The sequence below is a fragment of the Paramisgurnus dabryanus genome, chromosome 16 (assembly GCF_030506205.2).
Source record: "Paramisgurnus dabryanus chromosome 16, PD_genome_1.1, whole genome shotgun sequence".
Classification (NCBI taxonomy): Eukaryota; Metazoa; Chordata; class Actinopteri; order Cypriniformes; family Cobitidae; genus Paramisgurnus; species Paramisgurnus dabryanus.
In genome coordinates, this window is record NC_133352.1 from 13,122,760 (window position 1) to 13,136,043 (window position 13,284).

The window sequence follows — 13,284 nt, forward strand, 5'->3', positions numbered from 1 at the left end:
TCATTATCATCCCTGTGTACCAACACTATTGTTACCACAGGGCTGCACTCCAACGTGTTAAAGGGAGGCTTAAAATCTCTTAAAGAGCCAACACATTAACACTATTTAATATTTCTCAGGCGTGCATTAGTACTATTTGATATTTCTCAACATTTCCTGCACTCATATATTGGTCATCTTAAAAAAAAACATTTTCCTGTACGATAATTCAGTATGAGGAGCCTGTGTTTTTTGTGGTACTTTTTTAAATGCTAATCCTGGAGATATGTGATACCTCAAATCATCTGAATAAATTATATTTAAAATACTTATAAAGTACTAAAAAGTGATTAAAAATTTAAAAATTACATTGAAAGATGGACCTGATCCACAAATATGTACCATGAATGTCATACAGTGCTCTTCATAAGTATTGGGACAATAAAGACAACTTGGGAACCACCCAGAAAATCACATAGCAAGATATATCGGCAGATTAAAGCAAATTTTTACATTATTAGACATCGGCAAATTTTTCAAAAACTTCAAAACAGACGATGACGGGGGCAGATTATATCTTGGCAAACAAAAGCGATAGAAAAACGTAAATTATTTTGAATTAGGTAACTAGTTGATTTCTAGGATTGTACGACATAATAATTTTGAAAGGCTTAAAGCTATTGCTATCTATGGAATTGGTTGATGTTATTCAGAGTAATCGAATATTCATGTCAGCAAATGCATTTTGTATCAGTGCATTCTTTATAAAAATCTGACCTATAGCGTCCACTCATAACACTCCATCATAAACGTTGTTTCAGATGTTATGGATATGCTGTGTTATGATACCACCCATTTTACGGCTGTTTTATAGACGCACTTTACGAACGCTCTCATATGAGCAGATGAAATAGCATTTTATGGTCCATTTTAAACTATTTGAGTTTCCTCATCTTTATCTCTAGTCTCACTCTTTAGCAACAGCAGTGATGCTGTTATTAAACAGTGAGGGCTGTAGTAAAGACCAATAACAATGGCTATTTTATTGCTGCTGTTTAGAATGTGGGACTTTATTTACTAGAGCAGTTATATTCTTCCATTCACATTCGCTAGATGACATCTCAGACTAAAGCCTTTAGGTACAGTCACATTATAAGCGACTTAGTCGATGTGTGTCGCTCGTCTCTTTCAAAAGAGACATTTCTAAATCTGGTTGTCATAAACAAATGAGTACCGTCAACTGACTGACGAGAGATGGATGACGTGAACTCCACTGCTTCGTTCTCATTGGTAGCCGCTCCGAAAGTCACTCATAATTTGCATAAAGTTTAACATCTCTCGACTTTGTCACGCGACTGGACACGCCCCATCGAGTCGCCAACGGTCACTGTCTCTCATGTTGCCAGAAGTCACCAAGCTTCCATTGAAATCAATGAGATCACGTCGCTCTGCTACTGCTAGTCGCTGCTAGTGTGAATGCAGCTTAAGTTATGCAACAGACCAATCAACTTCAAAAGACCTAGTTAAGGTTGTGCTCATTAGAGTTGTGTGCAGGTCCTACAGCATAGCCGGGATGGTTTTCATATATACTTCGCGTCGCTGTTCGCATTGACGTGCAAACATGCACACATGCAGACCGCTGACAGGCAGTATTCACGCGTGTAACCCACAGTAGCAGCGCAACAGGCAAAGAATAAGCTGCTTGGGCAGTAAGGGGGCGTGCACACCAAAGCTTTTACGCCAACGGCCGGCGCATGTTTTCAGTTGTTTCCAATGGAAGCGCAGTGTTTTTCAAAACAGCCAGCAGCTGGCGGATTTTTTCTGCACAGCGCTGAGCATCGAGAGTTGTAAGAGATTCAACTTTGGGTGAAAAGCACCGCTCGTCAATGTCAGTTCTCACACGGCCGTCCAATCACAGTGGAGGAGGGGTGGGACAAGTATCAACCAATCGGCTCACAGCTCTAGTATCACGGCTACCAAATCGCTCAGCCGAAAGCTGACGCTCAGCTGAAAAAACATCTGGCATTCTGCGTCCTACAGGCATTTCAGCCGCGTAAAAAAGCTTTGGTGTGTCCTGCCCCTAAACCCATAAACAAAGAAGAAGCAGCAGCTTGTTTTGTATGATTTGAGAAGACCAGCAGTGATGGAGGTAAATAAACTGCGACTTTTGTTGAAGTTTATGTTAAATCACTATTCAACTTGGCCCATCTTTGTTCTTACCGTCACAACCGCGAATGCCTAACCGTGGGTTCACACCAGCCGCATTTTAGGCGTCAAAATCGTGTCTACGGTGTCTAGTTTGCCGCTTGAACATTTTGAGTTTACTTGCTTCATTCGCGCGTGAATTTCTAGTCATCGAGACATTCACACTGAAATTTAAGTCATGGTAGGGCCTTCCATAGGCTTCTGCGACTCCACTCGCTTCCTGTAATCACGTCACTACTAGAGCAGGCTCCTGATTAGTTAACGTGACGCGTTTTTACGCCAAAGTTAAAATTTTTCAACTCGCGCGTTTGTGCGGGTTGCCCGGCTCAATTTGCGGCACCGAGCCGCACTAAACGCCTCATTCGCGCCGCCAGACCTTCAGACGCGTCTTCACATTGACTTAACATTGAAGTCACTCGCACTTGACGCCTCTACCGCGGCTGGTGTGAATGCAGCATAAGAAGGAATGCGACCCAGATATTTTTGACCAGACGGGAGGGGCTTTAGTGGACCAATCACAGCGCTTGTGGTCCGCGTAATACAGACGTGTTGTTAAAATTTTGTAGAGGTGGGCGTCAGGCTACGCAGAGCTATACGGACAACCTATGCATAGCCTATATGCCATATAACTTACACATGACTATAAATTACACTTTAGTGTTAAAAAATACACTGTTAAAAATCCTTGTTGCACTTAAATTAAATTAATTAAGTTTAATCAACTTGAATTTACAATTCATTTCAATTGTGTAAATTGCAAAAAGAGCTTAGCTTAGCTTATTATTAACTTAAGTTATTTTACCTTTATTTTTACAATTTATAGCAACCCCTCACTAGTTAAGAAAGTTGAAATGAATTGTATATTCAAGTTCATTAACCTTAAAAAATTAAGTGCAACAAGGAATGTTAAAAATGTATGCCTCATCTGAGCCAGCTTTGTATTTTGCTGAGGAAAGATTTGCAGCGTTGCTCCGAGTGGCCAAGAATCCTCATATTAATATAGTCAACGTGCAGGTGGAGGCAAAGCAATTCTCCTGCCATTTACAGCTTATATGATTTTCACCACAGAGAGGCAGGCACAAAGCACTGAGGTTAAAGAGTCTGTTTATATATATAAATATATATATATCATACATCTGCACTTAACTTGAGCTTTTTACACTCTTTCCAGCAAAACATTTTTCTTTGCACTGGCTATATTTTATTCTGCAAATCTATTGACTGTGATGTCATTTCTATATCAGGTTACAGAGGGCAAAACATATGTTGTGTAAGAAGCTTAAATAAAAAGAAAAGGTGAATAAGAGTCAGGTAGAGAAAGTGTGTTGTATGTATTCAGTTTTTTAAGGCTTTTTGCCTTGCTTTTTGGGGGTCAGGATATGATCCAGACTGGATTTAATCTTACAGTAACTGTACTGTACATGTCACAGCATGTGTACAACCCACCAGATATTTCTCTGACACTATAAAATGGTTTAAAGATAAATGTTTGCTGCACTTTTACGTATTTACTCCCGGGGTATACAGTAAGACATGGGGAGAAGAGGCGTTAACTGGTAGGTGCAGAGGAGTTGGAGGGACTTTCTCTTGACAACAGGCTGGGGAGATGGAAACCACCGTCAGCCAGCAGCGGCCATCCCAACCCACCCCTTCAGCAGCACAGCTCCGGATCTGCAACGGGAGAGCCAACAACCTCCTACGCCAGTGGCAGACACACACATACACAAACTAGCGCGACTCCTTTCAAAGCGAAGGCTTTTGGCTCAGTTTAAAGATCGATACTTTCTAACCTTCTTTTCATTTATTTTATAAACAGCATGTGCCCTTTTCTTCCTGTGTAGGCATATGTAGCAAAAGACCTCCATTAAAAGTCTTTCCGACAGAATTGTTCCACTCAGAAGGATATAACTTGGATACGAAGCGTTGGTTATTATTATCTTTGACTCAAACTTTCTTTGCTTACACATTAATACAGTTTGCAGCACATTTCTCCCTCTCTGTGTGATTTCACTTGGAAGTCATTTCACGAGTCATTTCAAAGCCAGGTGGAAACCGCATCTCATGGACGTAATGCTCTGCATGGACAGCATATCCATGTATGGAAGACACTTTCAATCTTTGAAAATAAGTCTCAGGCCCCATCACAAGTCCGAATCTTTCATGTTTAAAAGTCTCCTGATCGCTATGCAAGTGCACAGCGCTGTAATGATTCATTCTGGAATCTCGCCGTGCATATCTGAGATATTGACTGCAGGAGAAAAGCTTTCAGACTCGATGGAGATTCGTTTTTCCGATGGTGTTAAGAGGAGCATACGGCTCATATTTGCACTGGTCTCTCCGCTGCGAGCTATGAGATTTCAAAGACTACAAGAATGAGATGAAAAGGAGACAGAAATATGAAACTGGCATTGATCCGAAAAAGCCCAATAGGCGGAGAAGAAAATTGTTCGGGGAATGCCTGAATTTTCCAGTCTCCACTTTCGTGTAATTTGCCAGGATCAATGTATTAGATATAAAGGTTAGGGCAAAATCTTAAACTTGCTAGGCCAAATGCACACATTTTTCTTTTACAAACCCAACATGTTTGTGTCACTGCTATGATTTGACGAGCTGATAAAGTTACCATTAAATGTCCATCCTGTCTGTCCTATTCTCCAAACCTTTTTCAGAAAGGCTTCCTATTTTAGCATCTCAGGCCACAGGTGGGATACATACCCTTGTTAGATGGCCATACACTGTAAAAAGTGAAAATTTGGATAAACTTTACTTCAATTGGTAACACTTTCTGGATTTGATCCAGAAACATTTTTAGTTATGCTGGTTGAAAGTCTCCTGATAGCAATCACTATGTTAAATATCTGTGAAAGGCGTATGACAAAAAGATTCGGACCGAATGCAATAATTGGATGCATGCAATTTTTGCACCTCTTCTGTGAACGTGTTTTGCATGGCACATTTCATACATTTCATAAACACAATAGATCATTCAATCATTCTTGCATGTGAATGCTTTGAGTTTTAAATTCATTTCCGGTGCCAATTACAGAACCAAAAAGGAAGAAAGTAATATGAGGTCGCACAGGAGCATGATCCAGGGCATCATTACAGATCTGAAGACTACAACCTTACAAACAATTCCATGAGTGATGTTGCTCCGTCGTCCATGACAACACCGAGTGGGACGAGTTTTAGCCTTCAGGCTCTCCACGGCAACCGGCGGCACAATTAAAAAAGCAAACAACCACAAAATGAAACACCCACCACCCATCTCACCTCCAGCCGCTAGTCAACTGTGCACGCTGTTCTTTAACAAACAAAATACACAACGGAGAAGCACACACCGGAGGACAAACATCTATTATTTATACAGTACTACAATACAACATGACACATGGAGGAAGCATTGAAAGTTACAAGAGTTTTGGGATGCGCACATAAGGTGAAGCTGAATTTCACACTCGTGTCCCAATGGGGAAGCAAATAACTATTAACGGAAAAGTTGACGTATATTTAACAGTTGCCTTATAGATTTCCAGTTTGCATTAATGTACACATATTTTCCAGTGGTCATTGGGGGCATGAAACTATCCAACCCAGTCTCACAGAGTTGCGTATAAATAACACAAAGTGTGAAAATTGTACAATACAAACAGCATATTCCAATTTGGCGTGCGTGTGATATGCCAATCCTTCCTATTTACTTAAACGGCGCATCTTTTATTGTCGTTTTATTTATTGGTTTCTAAATTTTCGCTTGGGTTTAGGGTTAGAACAACTTTTTGATATATAAAAAATGACATTCTTACCCAAACCCCAATTCTAACCCCAACTCCAAGTGACCATGGCTTAAATATATATACAAAAACATGGAGAAACCTATATATTAAATAACCTCCTTAAGCAACGTGATCTCACAAAGTTAGTCACAGGGATAGTCACAGAAATTTTTGCAAATTTTTCCGTGGCATTCTCACGGATCTCCGCATTTTTCCGTGGCCCTGCTACGGACTGTCTTTTTCCGTGGCATTCTCAAGGATTGGTTACTTAACTTTTTTTTCCTATTTTCAAACCATTTTCCCTTCGCTTTAGGGTTAGATTTGGTGTTTGCGATAGTATGTCACTTTAAATATTGGTTTATACTATTTTTTATAATTAATTCTTTTATATTTTCTAAACTTTAAACAATTGTCGCCTGGCGTTGGGGTTAGAGTTGGGTTTGGGTAGGAATGTCATTTCATGTAAATCTAAACCTAAACCGAAGAGAAAATGGTAAGAAAATAGGACAAAACAGTTTAGTAACCGATCCGTGCGAACGCCACGGAAAAAGATAGTCCGTGGCAGGGCCATGGAAATTCGTGAGATCAGACTGACTAAAGCCAATCTGAAATCTAACCCCAAACCCAAGCGAAAATGGTTTAAAAAACAGAAAATAAAATGAGAAACCAATAAGTAAAACGACAAAAAAAGATGCGCCGTTTAAGTGAATGGGAAGGATTGGCCTATCATTGCACGCCAAATTGGAATTTGGTGTATGTATTGCACGATTTTCACACTTTATGTTATTTACAAGCATCTACATGAGACTGGGTAGCACTATTGATAGAGGTTAACATGCAATATTTTCTTTAACTCTTTCCCTGCCATTGACGAGTTATCTCGTCCAATAAAAGAAAGCATTTGCATTAAAAAAAACTTGTCACTCTTACCCACTGAAGCAAAAAATGATTTATTAATTTTACACTCCGTGTATGTTTTGATAATCGGTCTGAATCTGGTCTCTAACAAAATTCCTTCACAAAATGCAATTATTTCAGTTTTTTTGCTAAAAAAATTTTTTTTTGAAGAAAAATACCCATATTTAAGAGTTTATAAGCAGAGAAAAAAATATCGATAGGATGAAAGTTTTTTTCTCGTTTTGTTTGTTTGTTTGTTTATTGTTTGTTGTTAAGCAGAGGGTCTGTTCTTTTATTTGATATATTTGTATGTTTATATATTTTTAGAAGAAAATTTTCCTGGAAGGCATTTTGTGAAACGTTTGTGAAAATGCTGGGGGGCAACTTTTCAAAAAAAAGTTGGTGGGGAATGAGTTAATAAACCCCATACACCTATTACATAACTAATAGCATACAACTATAAAGTATTAGTGTTTTCTTTATCAATGCACATACAGTATGTTGTTAAGAGGGCACATTGTTTTGTTGTCTATGCAGAACAAATGCACACGCCATTTAGGAAAATATAACTCGAGGGGGGAAAACATTAGCGTCAGATTATTGATGTAATATTTATGAAGTAATATCAGGAGAGTCCTGTTCCATTATTTAGAGCGATGAAGGCAGCGTGGAGGAGGAAAAATACTGCGGGTGTTAAAAGACTTGTGTGCTTGCTGCAGGTGGGTGGAAAAAGGGCTTCCCCGGTATTAGTGACGCACAGCTTACATAAACATAAGCACACGTCCTCGCTTTCCTAGCGTCCATATTGCGGCCGACTCATGTTGTTTGAACTTTAACAAAGACCCTTTATGTAAGGCACCAATGTCAACAAACATAACATATTACCCAGATAAACACAGTAACCGTGTCTGTCTAACTTCTGCAAGGATACAATCTGCATGCATTGTTTGTTTTCCATTGCCAAGTATTTATGTTGTCAGTTCATGACAAGTAACTGACATCTTTCAAACAGTGAGGATAACACAACCGGCTTCCTAACCTCTCCAAATCCCTCTCGGTTACATGACTTGGTGCCGAGGATTTCTGCATCGCTATTACCCCTGTTTACACAGATGTGAATTTGTATATTTATAAAGTTTTGGATTCAGTACCATCATGACATCGCTGGAGGGGAGATGAGTATTGCCGCTGTATTCCAGTGACACCACAACACCTCGCACAACAATGTGCCACGGGGACTTTTCTCTCTCTTTCTCTCAGTCTCCCACGTCTGTTTTTTTCTGTTTACTTTCTCTCCTCTTCATTGTTTCCTGTTTCCCTCTATCTCTCGCTTTCTCTTTTATTTCTTGAGCGTAACCCTCTCCTTCTTTCCTCAGCTTGCCCACAGACCTGCTGCTGTCAGTTTGGTAAAGCGTGGCCTCAATGAGCCATGGTGACTCACTGAGTATGTGTGTGTGTGTGTGTGTGTGTGTGTGTGTGTGTGTGTGTGTGTGTGTGTGTGTGTGTGTGTGTGTGTGCACGCGCGTGTGTGTGCTTATCAATCTAGAATGGAGAAACAAAATCTCCCTCCTGCCCTGTGAGATCTTCTAGGCGACTGTCAGAACCCTCCTGTGTCATTCATGCCCCCTTAAGCAAACACACGCGTGTCTCTTTAGACATGTTTGCATGAGCATGTTCCTGTGCGTGAACTGTATATCTTGAGAGACGATCTTTTCTTTGTATCTATATTTATGGATGTGCGGGTGCAATGACTCTGGCTTACTTTACTGACATGCTTTCTTACTCATCACTCAGTTTTTACTTCAGCTGTGGATCAGATATCGCAGCCATTACGGCCACATGCAAAGTTTGGGGAGTGACAAATGCATTTATTTGCGGGAGTGAAAGTTATGCTCCGTGTGTGTAATTGACAATCATACATTAAGTATATTTTGCTGTTTTGCTTCATTTTTGCAGCGATTAACACATAAATGGTTTAATGAGCATTTTTTTCAACAGTTTACATAACAATGGTTTACTAAGAATTTACAAAGAAATTTGTTCTGCTTTTTCTTGTTTAATTGGGGTTTAGTCTTGTAAATGTTGTCTATTTGACTATTCACAATCTCTTGAAGGCTCCATACACTGAAAAAAAACTTCTGGACATCGGTTACACATGATTGAATGAGGCTTTCTAAAAATGAAATTAACATAAATTAACATTAATTGAAAACTTGATTCAGTCATGTTGAACTGGTGTACATAATTCTATTACGTAGATCAAACAACTTTTTAAAAAACAAAAAATTTAAGAAAACTTAATTCAATAATGTGCAACCAGAGATTTTTTTCAGGATTTGTTGGTTAGTAATAGTGCTGGGCAAAGATTAATCGCGATTAATCGCATACAAAATAAAAGTGATTTTTGGCATAATATATGAGTATGTGCTGTGTGTAATTATTATGTATAAATAAATACACACACATTCATGTATGTATTTAAGAAACATTTACATGTTTATATATATTTATTGATATTTTTATATATTCTATATTAAAAATAAATTTAAAAATTATATATAAGTAAAACAATTCTGAAATGAATATATGAATGTGTGTGTGGTTAAATATACACAATAATTAGACACAGTACACGCACATATATTATGCAAAAAATCACTTTTATTTTGTATGCGATTAATCGCGATTAATCTTTGCCCAGCACTAGTTAGTAAGTTACCTGGTTGCCTTAAAATTTTTAGTTCATTTAACTTAAAAATATTAGTTAAAAAAATGTATGTGTCAACTAATATTTTTAAGTTGCATCAACATCAAACAAAACTTTAAGGCAACTAGGTAACTTACTTTTTAAAGCTGAACCAACTTTTTTTTACAGTGTACCAGCATCCACAGGGACCAAGGTATTTTTATAATGCACACTGTCAAATATTATTATACTCAAAAAAGTTGTTGTGTTAACTAATATGTTTAAGTTGCATCAACTCAAAATTTTAAGGCAACTAGGCAACTTACTTTTTAAAGCTGAACCAACTTTTTTTTACAGTTTACAAGCATACACGGATGCTCCAGTTATTTTTATAATGCACACTATCAAACAAATAAGGTCAAAAAATGTCCCCTAGCTGTCAATGGGGCGGTACCTTTTTAAAAAGTACACCTTTGCACCTAAAAAGTTTATATTAGTAACACAGAAGTACATGCTGGTAACAAGTGTACCAAACATGTAGTTACCTGATTGCCTTAAAATTTTGAGTTAATTCAACTTAAAAATACTAGTTTTAAAAATTTGTGTGTCAACTAATATTTTTAAGATGCATCAACTCAAGATTTTAAGGCAACTATGTAACTTACTTTTTAAATCTGAACCAACTTTTTTTTACAGTGTACAAACATACACAGGTGCCCAAGTTATTTTTATAATGCCTCAACAGTCAATCAGATAAGGCCAAAAAATGTCCCCTAGCTGTCAATGGGGCGGTGCATTTTCAATACGTACACCTTTGCACATATAAATTTCATATTAGTAACACAGAAGTACATGCTAGTACCAATTGTACCAAACATCTGTACACTGTAAAAAAAATATGCTGGATTTACTTAAAAATATAGTGCATAATTTTTGCATCCACTTTTTTAAGTTAGTTTTACTTGAAATTTTAAGCAGTTGCATAAATTGCTTAAAATTCCGTGTAATGCTAAAAAAAATAGTGCATTATTTTTGCATCCATTTTTTTAAAGTAAATCCAGCCTTAAAAATTTTATGTCTCAACTAATATTTTTAAGTTTCAGCAACTCAAAATTTTAAGGCAACCACACTCTTAGGAAATGATGTGTTACTATTTTACACATCTCTGTGCGTTAAGCTTTTAACACATTATGTGTCATTTTGTGTTAAAATATAACACAAGTTGTGTTAAAAGTAACACAAAATGTGTTGTTTCAAAAATAACACAGAGATTGTGGATTCTGCCGATAACTTACTTTTTAAAGCTGAATCCACATTTTTTTAAACTGTAAAAGCATCCACAGGTGCCTGTTATTTTTTATAAAGCATACACTGTCAGAAAAAAAGTGTCTCTAGCTGTCACTGGAGCGGTACCCTTTCAAAACGTACACATTTGTACCCAAAAAGTAACACAAAAGTACATGCTGGTACCAAATGTACCAAACATCTGTACCTACACGGTACATATTAGGACCTTTATAAAGGGTGCTGCCCCAGTGACAGCTTGGGACGATTTTTGATTGTTTTTTTCTGACATTGTAGGCAGTCTAAGCTTTACATATTCATATTTAAAGTGCATTTGATGTTATATATAGGAAAATTCAGAAATGCCCGACTGACACACTGTCATACATCGAATAGCACTCTGGATCTAAACAAGCACTCATTAATAAAGAATGAAGCCTGTTTTAAATATAGCACTTCACTTCTGCTTCTCTTTAAAAGTGCTCGTCGAATGGCTACTGAGAGTTTTCAGCACCATGGAGAGCTCCAGTATCCACAATGAGATGAGATAGACAGCGGATTAGCAGAAGTGGACTCGCTTTTATCACCTGCTTTTGTCTGCAGATTTTGTTTGTTTGCATGTGCTGTACACTTGAGTGTGTATGCTAAATGTTTGTGAATATCTCAGCGTGTTTGCACGCGTGTTTTTCTGTGATGCGTGAGTGTCAGATGATGACAGCCCACCAGGTGTCCCCTCGGCCAGGACTTTACTCTAAACATTGGTAAACAGCGAACCTGCTTTGACCTTATCCACTCCTCACCACTCCATCCATCCATCTCTCTATCTTCCTGTGTGCACGTTTGCTTCTCATCCATCTCCCACTGCAACTCTAATATTCATCTGCCATCATTTGTCAAAGATAAGTCCTTAATGCAGGAGAGAGGGAAGATCTGTGTGCCGTCTTCTGATTCACGCCAGTACGAGAATCAGAAAGATTAACAAATAAAAGAATGAAAGAAGGTAAAAGATGAAATAATGTATGTGAGGTGACAAGTAAAAATTTTTGGGTAAACAGAGGTGCTGCATGGACAAAAAAGGTTAATGTAAGAACACAAACATGAGAGTCATGAGAAACATCATGAATAGAGAAATTAAAAGAGAAATAACTGTACTGGCGAAAACACAAGGTAATCGTGGCTTATCAACCTCAACCAAATTAGATAAATTGACTCTCACCTTTGTAGAGATTCATTTGTCTGTTTACTCGAATGCTGAGAGTGCCTGGAGAGCAGGAAGGTCAAACCCTCAACCCCTGTGTTGATGCCAGCTGTCTGATAGAGAGAGAGAGACAGACAGACAGATAAAGAGAGAGATAGAAAGTAAATGAGTTATAAGGGGCTGGTAAAGAAGAATCCGAAGAAGTTTAGGCTAAAGGTAATAGATGGATGGATGAAGCGATGGATGGATCAGCGGGTCCACTTGACCCCCCGATTAGCTGAGCTCGCTTTAATTAGCGCTGAGCTAAGTGCCAGTAATTAGCCGCATTGTGTCACCTGCCAGAGGCCCTGCACCATCGCAGCACACGTTACCATGGCTACCGGAGAACAAGAATGGATGGGCGGAGGAAAGAAAGCGACAGGAGAGGAAGAGAGAGAAAGTGCCAACATTAGACATAATCCAAACAAAACCAGCATGCAGCAGGGACATGGAAGAAGATTTTTTGGTTTAACTCAAGTCCACAGTAATGAAATACTAAGGGGGGAATATATATAGTGAGAAATATTAAAAAGTGCTTCAAAAAAAAGTTGCAAAATAATGCAATTTGTATACAATCACGAATCTAGTAATATACAGTTTCACAAGAAGCTATCAGTGCTTACATGGCAGAAAAGCAATAGTGTTATATTTATATGGGGCAGTTTCCCAGATTAATCCAGGACTAGTCATATTTAAGTACATACCTTACATAAAATCATTACTGGTGTGCAGCTTGAAATAAAACAATTGCAATGATATTTTAGTTATAGGACAACTCAAAAAAACATTTTAGTCTAAGACTAGACTGTTAAGCCCTGTCCGGGAAACCACCCCTAAATTTGTGAATTATAAGATGCATACCGACATCATGTCACTATTACCTTGCTTCTTGTTTCTCAGTTGTGCACATGTGCAACTTAACTTTCAAAAGACTAACTGCAATATTTCAGTCATACTAACATGGTAGCGTAGGGGATCCCACAATCCTGTGCAGGCGGACGGTTGAAAAAATAGATCTTCAGGAGTGGTCGATGAGTTGATCCCTTTATAAATATCATTTTACAGAAAAATACTGTAGTCAATAAACATAATGTTATGGTGCTTTAGACATTTCCATATAAAGGTACTTTCAATACAAAACACAGACATCATAAAAGTTTTAAACATTCAGCTCTGAATATAATAAATGATGGTCTCTTTCATTGACTGTACCAGACCCA